Here is a 10825-nt window from a genome sequence, read left to right on the forward strand (position 1 = left end):
TTGTGGGTGATAAAATGGCTTCTTTGTTGAATGTTAGGAAAAGATGTAGGCAGTCCAACAAAAAGGAGATTTTTTTTGGTCTTGGTCGAGGGGCTTTAAGTCTGGGTTTGTGTACTGTCTCTGAGCTCTTCAACTCAAATGGAGATAAGAGTCTCAGGGACTTTCCTGCCAGGCTGGCTTTGAAAAGCAGTCCTCAGTTCTCAGCTTCCTGAGTAGCTAGGATTACAGCTGTGAGCCTCTGGCACCAGGCTAAAAATGGGGGATTTTTAAAAAAGAAAATCCCCCTCTTCATCTATGTCTAAACCTCAGATATCACTATTAGAACACTTCACCCTCAACTCATTTCATCAGACATTTGTAAATGTTCTCTTTTCCTTCATGTGGGAATACTGCAGTAAATATCAACTCAGCTGTGGGAATGGATCAATTGTATGGTATTTGCTAGCACATAAATCAGCAACTGTTACATCAAAACAAATGAAACCCTCATTTGGAATATTTTTTCTCTTTTTATTACAAATCTGTGCTTGATTCCTTCCTAATGTGATATTGGACCTCGTAACTGAGTGATGACGTTTTCTTTCTCTTCAGCAATTGGCCTTCTCCTACATGTGGTCAAATATTTAAGAATGCAAAGATTTCCATTGATAATTCATTAAGCTGACCTCTAAGAGAATGCACATATCTGGAATTTGGTCTGCTGTCTTGTTCTTATATGCACAGGCTTTCTAAGATTTACTTGCTGTACAAGGAATTGTATTTTCCAATCTTCTTGTGACCAATTTTAGTCTCTCTGATCAGTCTTTTGACCCTCTCTCTGAAGTCTTATTTCATTCTGCCTCATAAAAATATATTAGTTATCAGATAAATGACTCTCAGCTTCCGTATTTTGCCTGACTTCATGTAGGCTGTGATAGTTGCCCTGAGTTGCTGTTCCTGCTGGAGTTTTGTTTTGTTTTGTTTTTAGAGGCCTAGGATTACTATTCACGGTAGTAGCTTCTCTGGACCCCTTTGATCCCCAGGCCTGTAGTCAATGGGTTTTTTCCTAAAGATACAAAGAACAGCTGAATAAATTCCTGTTTTAATTGTCTCAAAATGAGGCAATCCTGCATCCTTGCAATGCCATGGATAATCCAATGTAACCACTTAATAAATGGTCTATCAAGATGGCTTTTCAAGGTTGACTGTAAAAAATGTTCATTTCCAAGTCACCAACATAAAACAGATCACATCCCTGGGAGCAGACTTTTGGAAGGAAGGTACCCCTTCCTTCCTTCTCTTATGATAGACCAAACCATAATATTCTGCAGTTGTGGTCAGCCTTGAGCACATTTTCCTTATAATATTCTGTAGTGTAAAAGAGGACCAACTATCAAAATAAAGGTGAAAATACTTATCTACTACACACTGATTTATCTTTTTTATATCTGTTGTTATTTTCATTACTTCAAACACATGGATAATTTAAACTTGAGATTAAACAAGTGGCAAAATATTGATAGAATAAACATTCAGTTTACCTTCATATATCCAATAAAATACACTTATCCCTTTATGGAAAATTAAGTCCAACTATAGAAACAATGGCGGGGATATAAAATAATCCTCAACTCAGAAATTCAGTCTCTCTATAAATACTTATTTGGTAGAAAACAATAAAATTTAATTAATGAATGTGACTTTTAAGTATCATCGGAAACACTCTTCATATACATAATTGTTTATAATTTTATAGATGTCACCTTGGCAAGAATTTAACATGCATGTAGAAATCAAATTTCCACAATTTAAGCTAGATGAGAGGAGTCAAACTCTGCTGTACTGTGTGGTGTGAATATTACCACAGTGCTGAACCCTTCCACCTAATACCAAGTCATGTGCAATAATTTATTATTTGATGTTAAGATGAGTGCGAAGTAGAAAACACTTTGAATTATTACATTAATTCACAGAAATGAAACAATAATGATGTTATTCATTTAAATTCTAATGCTTCTCAATTTTACAATTCATGCTATATATTATTAAACTTAGTTTCACTTTCTTTTCTATAGCTACTGAAATTAAAATTATATATTAAACATTCAATATTAAGAAATCAATAAGAAGTAACCTAATTTTAAAACGATATACTATTAAACTGTGATTTGAAGTATAGTTCCAACAAGTTGTGAGGTTAAGAAAACATTACTAGAATTATTAGTAATATTTTATAACTTACCAGCTTGTTATTTGTTTACTAATTGTGTCATTTTTTATTCTTGGTCCAAGTCATCTGTTTACCTTAATTGTTTAGTTTTCTATTTTATCTCTATTGGTTTACTGATTGTACATTTTATTTTCCCTTTTTAGTGACTGACATGAGGCTGAAAATCTGCATGCTAGTTTATTACTTCCTATGTTAAAGTCAAATTACTGCTCTTCACAGCTGTTTTACTCTTCTTTGTATAGTACAGTATTTCCCCACTCACATCTCCTGTATTGCTGCTTGCTATCATGTATTTTATATTTAAATTTTATTGTAAAGTTAATGTACAGAGGGGTCATAGTTACATAAGTAAGATAATGAATTCATTTCTTTTATAACTTGTTATCCCTTCCCCCATTTTTCTCCCTCTTCTATCCCAATGCCCCCCCAAGACTATTTCCAATGTATTGTCTTGTGAGTATCACTGTTGCATAAGTTCCCCCTTTTGTCCTTTGTCTCACCATTTTGCTTTTTCCCTTTCCCTTAACTAGTTCGGATCAACATATTTACAATATCCAGGGTATCAAAATCAAATACAGTTACTACAGAGGATAAGCCATAGGTGTGGAAAACACAAAAGGATAAAAAGAAATCACATATTACATTTAGAACAACAAGAAATAACATATCTTGGAGATCATTTCCCTTGGAATCACCATACACCCTCATATGTACATAGCTATTGAGCTATTCTTCTCATCTACTAAGATTATCCTTGATGTACACAATAATGCTCCCCTATTACACAGTAATTCCACTTCTTGGCATTTACCCAAGTGATCACAAACAAGATCACACTAAAGTTAGCAGAACAATTATGTTTATCACAGTATTATTTATCATAGCTAGGATAAGGAATCAACCCAGATGCTCCTCAGTAGATCAAGGATCAAGAGAATGTCACACACACACACATACACACACACACACACACACACACACACACATTGAATACTATGCTTCCATCAGAAAGAATGATACCACCTCATTTGTAGTGATATGGAAGATCTTGGGAAAAAATCATATTAAGTTATGTAAGCCAAACTTAAAGAAACATAGGTCCCATGGTTTCCCTTATTTGGAATTATTAGTTTACATCTAGGATAATCTCATGTATTTAAATTTGACATTTTGTTCTATGTTGAGCATACAACATTATTGCTACCTTGTTTGTTATTTCTGCAAACAGGCAGGTATAGTTAAAGAATTACGTTCATGTCATCGATTACTGAAGGAAGAACATCTAAAAGAGCAGCCCCTACTAGGAAGAACAACTCCTACTCTTTAGTTTCATTCCTACCTTAGGCCAGTGTTGTCCTCTGTATCCTCATGTTGTACATTAAAATTGTATACTTGGTCATCCTGTATATTTACTATCTTCTACATTGTGACCTAAATGCCCCAGCAATTCCAGTTTGCTTTACTTTAAAAAAAATTTCTCTCATAATGATTGAGTTTGGTGTGTGTGTGTGTGTATGTGTGTGTGTGTGTGTGTGTGTGTGTAGTTTTACAAATATCAGAAGACAACATTTTTCTTCATTTAGAGTACATCTTTCAGGTCATTGTAAGTTATGCCTAATTGGAGAAATCTCTTGCTATTTTAAAGATGAAACAGAAAAATATATTTGTGCATGCACCACAGTTGCTTTATTAGTCTGTTGTTGAACACTTAACTTCTATTTATATCTGGGCGGCTGTTGTGAACAATGTGAATAACAAACAACTACAGATATATTTTCGAGTTACCCAGAGAGAAATAATCAAATGATTGGTGTGTCAGATGGTATTTCAACTTTGCATTTCTTTAGAAAACTGCAAATTACTTTCTACAATGAGAATACTAACCTGTATTTTGACCAAGAGTGTAGAAAATTTCCTTTTCTCACACTCTCACCAACATTATTACATTTTGAGTTTTTTAAGGGCAGGGTTTTACAATGTGCAGAACCCCAGACTGGCCTTAGACGCAAATCCTCTTACTCCAAACTGCTAAATGCTTGGAATTATAAGCCTTTTCACCACACCTGGTGATTTTTTTTATAAGAGTTATTATAGTTCTGAAGTAGTATCATAGTAATTTTCAATTGCATTTCTATAATGACTTCTGTTCACAAAGCATTAATCTAGCATAGAAGTGGTATTAAGCACAACTTTGTAAACACACTGGCCCTTTTCAGGACTTTTTGGAAACGTGTCTATTCAGAACTTTTGTCCATTTTTAATCATTTCGTGTTAATCTCATCTTTAATCTCTCTATACAAAATCAATACTTAATTCAATATAGTAGAAAGAAAAAAATTAAGCAACTCCTAACATTTTTCAATTTTCAATAATATTATATTGTTTAAATCATTTTTTGTTTACACTTAAGACTATATAAATTAATTTAGCTAGACCTTTTACAAGGCTATATGTATTTTATTTATTTTTCGTTCATGGCTCTTTCCAAAGCCTGCGTGTCTAATTTTTCTAGGTTTCTTTCAGTCTCATGTAGTTCAGATTTCAAACTGAAGTATAAATGGAAAGAAGCACAAAAACAATAGAGTTCCTCTCATCTGATGATGCCTCTACAAGAATAAGGAAAGAATTCAATCTTCTAAGGACCTTTGATTGGCTATAAAAAAGAGAATTCATTCCTCTAGGTCTTCCCTATTTTTGAAATTTAACTTAAATGATGTAAAACACAATATACTACTCAGAGACTTTTATGTTTTCATCAGTTTTGCACATTTTCATATGGACTTCACTTCAGTCTACAACATTCCTTCATTATTCTGTCCCTGATGTTTTTATACTGTCAAGACATAATAAAATCAGTTTGATTTACAGCATGAGAAGTTATCCTCCTGGCTGACTTTGAAGCAGAGCATGGTCAATAGAGAACATGCCTTCTGGTTTCTCATTACATGTAATGGCTTTTGTAATACTGATTGCATTCTATTTAATATTTAAAAAAAAAAAACTGCTGGCTAGTTTGTGATCATTTGGGTAAATGCCCCAAAGTGGTATTGTTGGATCATAGAGGAGCTCTATGTGGAGTCTTTGGAGGAAACTCCATACTACTTTCCAAAGTTGTTGAACAAGTTTACACTCCCAACAATAATGCATTAAGGTTCCATTCTGTCCACATCCCCACCAGCATCTGTTGTTTTTAGAGTTCATGACTATAGCCATTCTAACTGGGGTGATATGGTATCTCAATGTTGTTTTGATTTGCATTTCTTTTATGGCTAGAGAGGTTGAGCATTTCTTCATGTGTCTATTGGCCATACTTTTTTCCTCTTCAGAAAAGTTTCTAAGTCTTTAGCTCACTTATTTATTGGGCAGTTGTTTGTTTGAGGATTTGTCGTTGGGGATTTAATTTTTTTGAGTTCCAGGTATATTTTAGATATGAGACTCTTGTCCATTACCAGCACAACTATGTTTATTGAAGCATTATTTATCATGGCTAAAATATGAAACAAACCCAGATGTCCTTCACTAGATAAAAGGATGAACAAAATGTGATATATATAAAATGGAATTCTATGCCTCCATCAGAAAGAATGACATTGCCCCATTTGTTAGGAAATGGAAAGACTTAGAAAAAATTATATTAAGTGAATTAAGCCAGGCCCCCAAAAACATAGGTAATAGGTCCCATGGTTCCTCTTATTTGCAAAAACTAGTATATGTCTGAGACAAGCAGAAAAGGTCAGATAAGTTGATGTTAGGTGAAATGAACCCCAAGATAAAGATTCAACTGTTTTTTTTCCTTTATTGCAATTGTTTCAAACATTTATAAGATGATTTCTTTGTTGATTTGTATGTCCATCCCCCATGGTATAACCCATGCTTTCACTGTATTTGTTGTTGGTATAACTTGTGGAGGGGAAGGGAAAAAAATCATTTAAATAGGGATGCAGGTGGACTCATTGCAATAATGAGATGTACAAGTCCTTATGTCGAAAAATGAACTTTACATCTTTGGTGGGGGGGTAGAGTTGGTGGGATGGGGAGTGTGGGAGGAGATGGGAAGGGATAGGAACAAGAAGCAAAGAAGGAGGCAACAATGCTTGATAAGAAATATACTCATTACCTTGCCCATGTAATTGTAATTGTTATTCCTAGAAGTTTATGTTAAGTATTTCACAAGTTTTTTTTTCTCTTAATTCTTAAGAAAACATTTGCTATAATTCTAATATTATTACCATTTTAGTGTTAGGAAATATTGTAATTAAGGGCACTAAGTGCATGGCCCAAAGACACACAGTGGGGAAGGAAATGATTCAAAATTTCAAAAAGTAAGCAATAAAAAAGTAGGTAAAATCCTCTCCATTCCCTTACTCTCTCAACTCAATATTCATGCTGTCCAAGAAATAATAGCATAGCAATTATTGCCCACGGTAATTGTTTTCTGTCACATTTTGTCTTCAACACAGTGTTGGTGACATTGGGTTATCATGCTCAGAGCTGAGCTCATAAATTGAGGTCTAAAGAGAGACAAATTTCTTGTGTTCCACAGTTCCAGTATACATTTTAAAAAGTACTAAAGGGCTGGGAAGGTAGCTCAGTGGTAGTGCGCTTGCCTTGCATGCATGAGGCCCTGGGTTCGATTCCTCAGCACCACATAAGCAAAAAAGAAAAAAGGCTGAAGTGGCGCTGTGGCTCAAGTGGTAGAGCACTAGCCTTGAGCTGAAGAGCTGAGGGACAGTGCCCAGGCCCAGAGTTCAGGCCCCAAGAACAGACCCCAAAAAAATATTTAAAAAAAAAGTACTAAAACTAGCTGGTAGCTGGTGGCTCACACCTATAATCCTGGCTAAAGAGGAAGCTGAGATCTGAGGAATGTGCTTCAAAGCAAGCCCAGGCTGGAAAGTCTGTGAGACTCTTATCTCCAATAAACTACTAGGAAAGCAGAAGTGGCACTGTGGCTCAAGGGGTAGAGCACTCACCTTCAGCTGAAAGGCAAAGGGAGAGCGCCCAAGCCCAGAGTTCATGCCGCATGACCAATTAAAAAAAAAAAGATTAAAACGTTTAAATACCATCACTTACTGTCTTTTAAGAATCCAAAAATGAAATAAATTCACATATAATCACTCCAAAATGCTTTAAAAGCGGGAGATGATAAACAAGCCACCATGAAGTAAATTTTCTTCTACTTTTTAAATTATTCTGAAAGCCATGTGCTGGTTGGTCACACCTGTAATCCTGTCTACTCGGGTATCTGCTCAGGAACCTGAGATCTGTGGATAACCTTTGGAAGCCAATCAGGACAAAAAATATTCATGAGATTATTTTTAAAAAATTACAATGGAATTCTGTGCCTCCATCAGAAAGAATGACATTGCCCCATTTGTTAGGAAATGGAAAGATTTGGAAAAAATTATATTAAGTGAAGTAAGCCAAGCCCAAAGAAACATAGGTCCCATGGTTTCCCTTATTTGCAATATCTAGTATATGTATGAGTCAAGCAGAAAAGGTCAGATAATGTGATGTTAGGAAAATGAACCCTTACATATGTATTTAAATGTTTTTTTCTTTCATGAATTTTTTTCTAACACATTTATAAAATTATTTCTTTGTTGCTTTGTATATCCCCCCCCCAAAGTATAACCCCTGCTTTCACTATATTTGATGTCAGTATAATTTGTGGAGGAGAAGGGGAAAAACAAGTCGTTTAAGGATACAGGTGGACACGTTGCAACAATGAGGTACAAGTTGTCATGTTGAAAATGAACTTTACAACTTTGGTGTGGGGGGGAGGATGGGGTGGGGGGGCGAGGGGAGGCTGGGAAGGGATGTGAAGGGTAAACAAAGGAGGAGGCTGCAATGCTTGATAAGAAATGTACTCATTATCTTGCCCATGTAATTGTAACCCCTCTGTACAGTATGTTCACAATAAAAAAATAACAAAAATATTAAAAAAAATTAATGAACTAGCAAAGAGCCAAGAATGGAGATGTAGCTTATATAGTAGCTCATCAATCTAGAGAGGAATGGCCTAGCGGGACCTTGATGCACTGAATTCAAACTCTGAGAACCAAAATGCGCAGGCATGCGCACACACACACATACACAAACACACATTTATTCAAAATATCTGCATATCAGTGTTTTGCATTAATTTCTTTGTTAATGATATTATATGGGTAAAATAGGGGAAATATTCTCTTCCATCCCATAACATTTTTATATTTTTTATTGTAAAAGTACTGTACAGAGTGGTTACAGTTACATGAAAAAGTAATAGTTCATTTCCTATCAAGCATTGTTACCTCCTCCTTTGTTTTCCCCCTTCCCTCCCACCTCCACAAGTACACTCCCCTCCCCCACCCTCCTAAATTGTAAAGTTCGTTTTTCAACATACTGTCTTGTGTGTCACATTGTTGCAATGGGTCATATTGTATCCTTATTTAACCATTTTGTTTTTTCCCTTTCCATCCCCAAATTAGAGAAGTGTATATACAAGATGGAGGTGCACCAACATCAGATACAGTGAAAACAGGGGTTTAACTGTGGGGGATGCACATATAAAAAATCACATCGTACATTATAAATATATTAGAAACCACAGGAAGAAATAAAACACCACTTTTGTCCTTATCATGGGGTTCATTTACCTTAACATCATCTTATCTAGTCATATGCACATGTTTTTGATCTTTTTTTTTAATTGTGCAAATACCATACAGAGGAGTTACAATTACATGGAAAATGTAATGAGTACATTTCTTATCAAGCATTGTTGCCTACTCCTTTTTTCTGCCTTACCATACCTTCTTTGCTTATCCCGGATATGCATTAGTTTTTGCAAATAAGGGATACCACAGGACCTATGTTTCTTTTTTTTTATATTGTGAAAATGCCATACAGAGGGGTTACAATTACATGCGTGAGTTATTGAGTACATTTTTTTTATAGTGAGAATACTGACAGAGGAGTTACAATTACATGGGCAAGATTTCTTATCAAGCATTGTTGCCTCCCCTTTGTTTCCCCTTCCCATCCCTTCCCACACTCCCCCACTTTCCCCACCCTGTCCTCCTTCCCCCAAAGTAGTAAAGTTCATTTTTTGACATAATAACTTGTACATCTCATTGTTGCAATGGGTCCACTTGCTCCTGCTTTGTTTCCCCTTCCCATCCCTGCCCATCTCCCACTCCCCACACCTACCAATCCCTCCCCCCCAACCCCCCCTCCCCACTGTCCACATCCCTCAACACCCGGCCAAAATCATCTTTTGACATAACGACTTGTTCATCTCATTGTTACAATGGGTCCACCTGCATCCCTTTTAAAACGATTTGTGTTTCCCTTCCACTGGACAAAGTATACCAACATCAAATACAGTGAAAACAGGGGCTTTAGCTTGCAGGAGGAACATACAAAGCAACAAAGAATTCATCTTATAAATATCTTAGAAACAATCGCATGAAATAAAAACCATTTGAATCCTTATCTTGGGGTTCATTTTGCCTAACATCAACTTATATGATGTTTTCTGCTTGTAGCAGACACATACTAGTTATTGCAATTAAGGAAACCATGGGACCTATCTTTCTTTGGGCCTGGCTTAATTCACTTAATATAATTTTTTCCATGTCTTTCCATTTCCTAACAAACTGGGTGATGTCATTCTTTCTGATGGAGGCATAGAATTCCAGTACACACACACACACACACACACACACACACACACACACATTTTCTTGATCCATTCGTTTACTGTGGGGCCTCGGGTTCTGTTCTGTATCTTAGCTTTGGTAAATAATGCTGCAATGAACACAGTTTTGCTGGTAGTTTTAGTATGGTCTTGTTTGTGATCAAAATGGGATTGCTGGGACTTAGGGGCGCTCTATTGTAGTCTTTTGAGGAACCGCCATACTACTTTCCAAAGTCTTCGAACAAGTTTAAACTCCCAACAACAATGCATTAAGGTTCCCTTCTGTCCACATCCCCTCCAGCATCTGTTCTTTTAAAAATCTAGAATGCTTCACGAAGTTGAGTGTCATCCTCAGTCAGGGGCTATTCTTCTCTTTATTGTTCCAATGTTAGTGTATGTGCTACTGAATTGAGCACAGAACATTTTTTATACATAAAGTGTAATTGATTTTCTTAAACTAGACAATTCCACAAAAATTAAATTCAAAAGAATTGTCGTGAAGCCAGGCGCTGGTGGCTCACGTCTGTAACCCTAGCTACTCAGGAGGCTGAGATCTGAGGATCGCGGTTCAAAGCCAGCCGGGCAGGAGAGACCGTGAGACTCCTATCTCCAATAAACCACCAGAAAACCGGAAGTGGCGCTGTAGCTCAAGTGGTAGAGCGCTCGCCTTGAGCTGAAGAGCTGAGGGACAGCGCCCAGGCCCAGAGTTCAAGCCCCACAACCGACAAAAAAAAAAAAAAAAGAATTGTCGTGAAATTTTAGAACCATGTATTTCTTACAAAAGAACACATTTAAGAATAAAGTCAAGTTTGTCATGTCAAAAACAAAATAATACCAGATATTTGTTGTTCAACAGATGTGTAGGAGGAGGAATTCAATTATTCTGTACAAGGAACCTGCCATTATGAACACTATAGAAAGTGTTAAGGTTTGTT

General features: G+C 36.1%; 1 non-coding gene across 1 annotated transcript; it reads right to left on the reverse strand.

Moving 5' to 3' along the window:
• Window positions 1-10204: 10204 nt before the first annotated feature.
• Window positions 10205-10306, reverse strand: LOC122097707. Its single transcript, XR_006145568.1, has one exon. It is a non-coding gene; the product is annotated as a U6 spliceosomal RNA (small nuclear RNA).
• Between the last annotated feature and the right edge of the window lie 519 nt (window positions 10307-10825).

This window comes from Dipodomys spectabilis, unplaced genomic scaffold (assembly GCF_019054845.1).
Source record: "Dipodomys spectabilis isolate Male_0828 unplaced genomic scaffold, ASM1905484v1 ptg000426l, whole genome shotgun sequence".
Lineage (NCBI taxonomy): Eukaryota > Metazoa > Chordata > Mammalia > Rodentia > Heteromyidae > Dipodomys > Dipodomys spectabilis.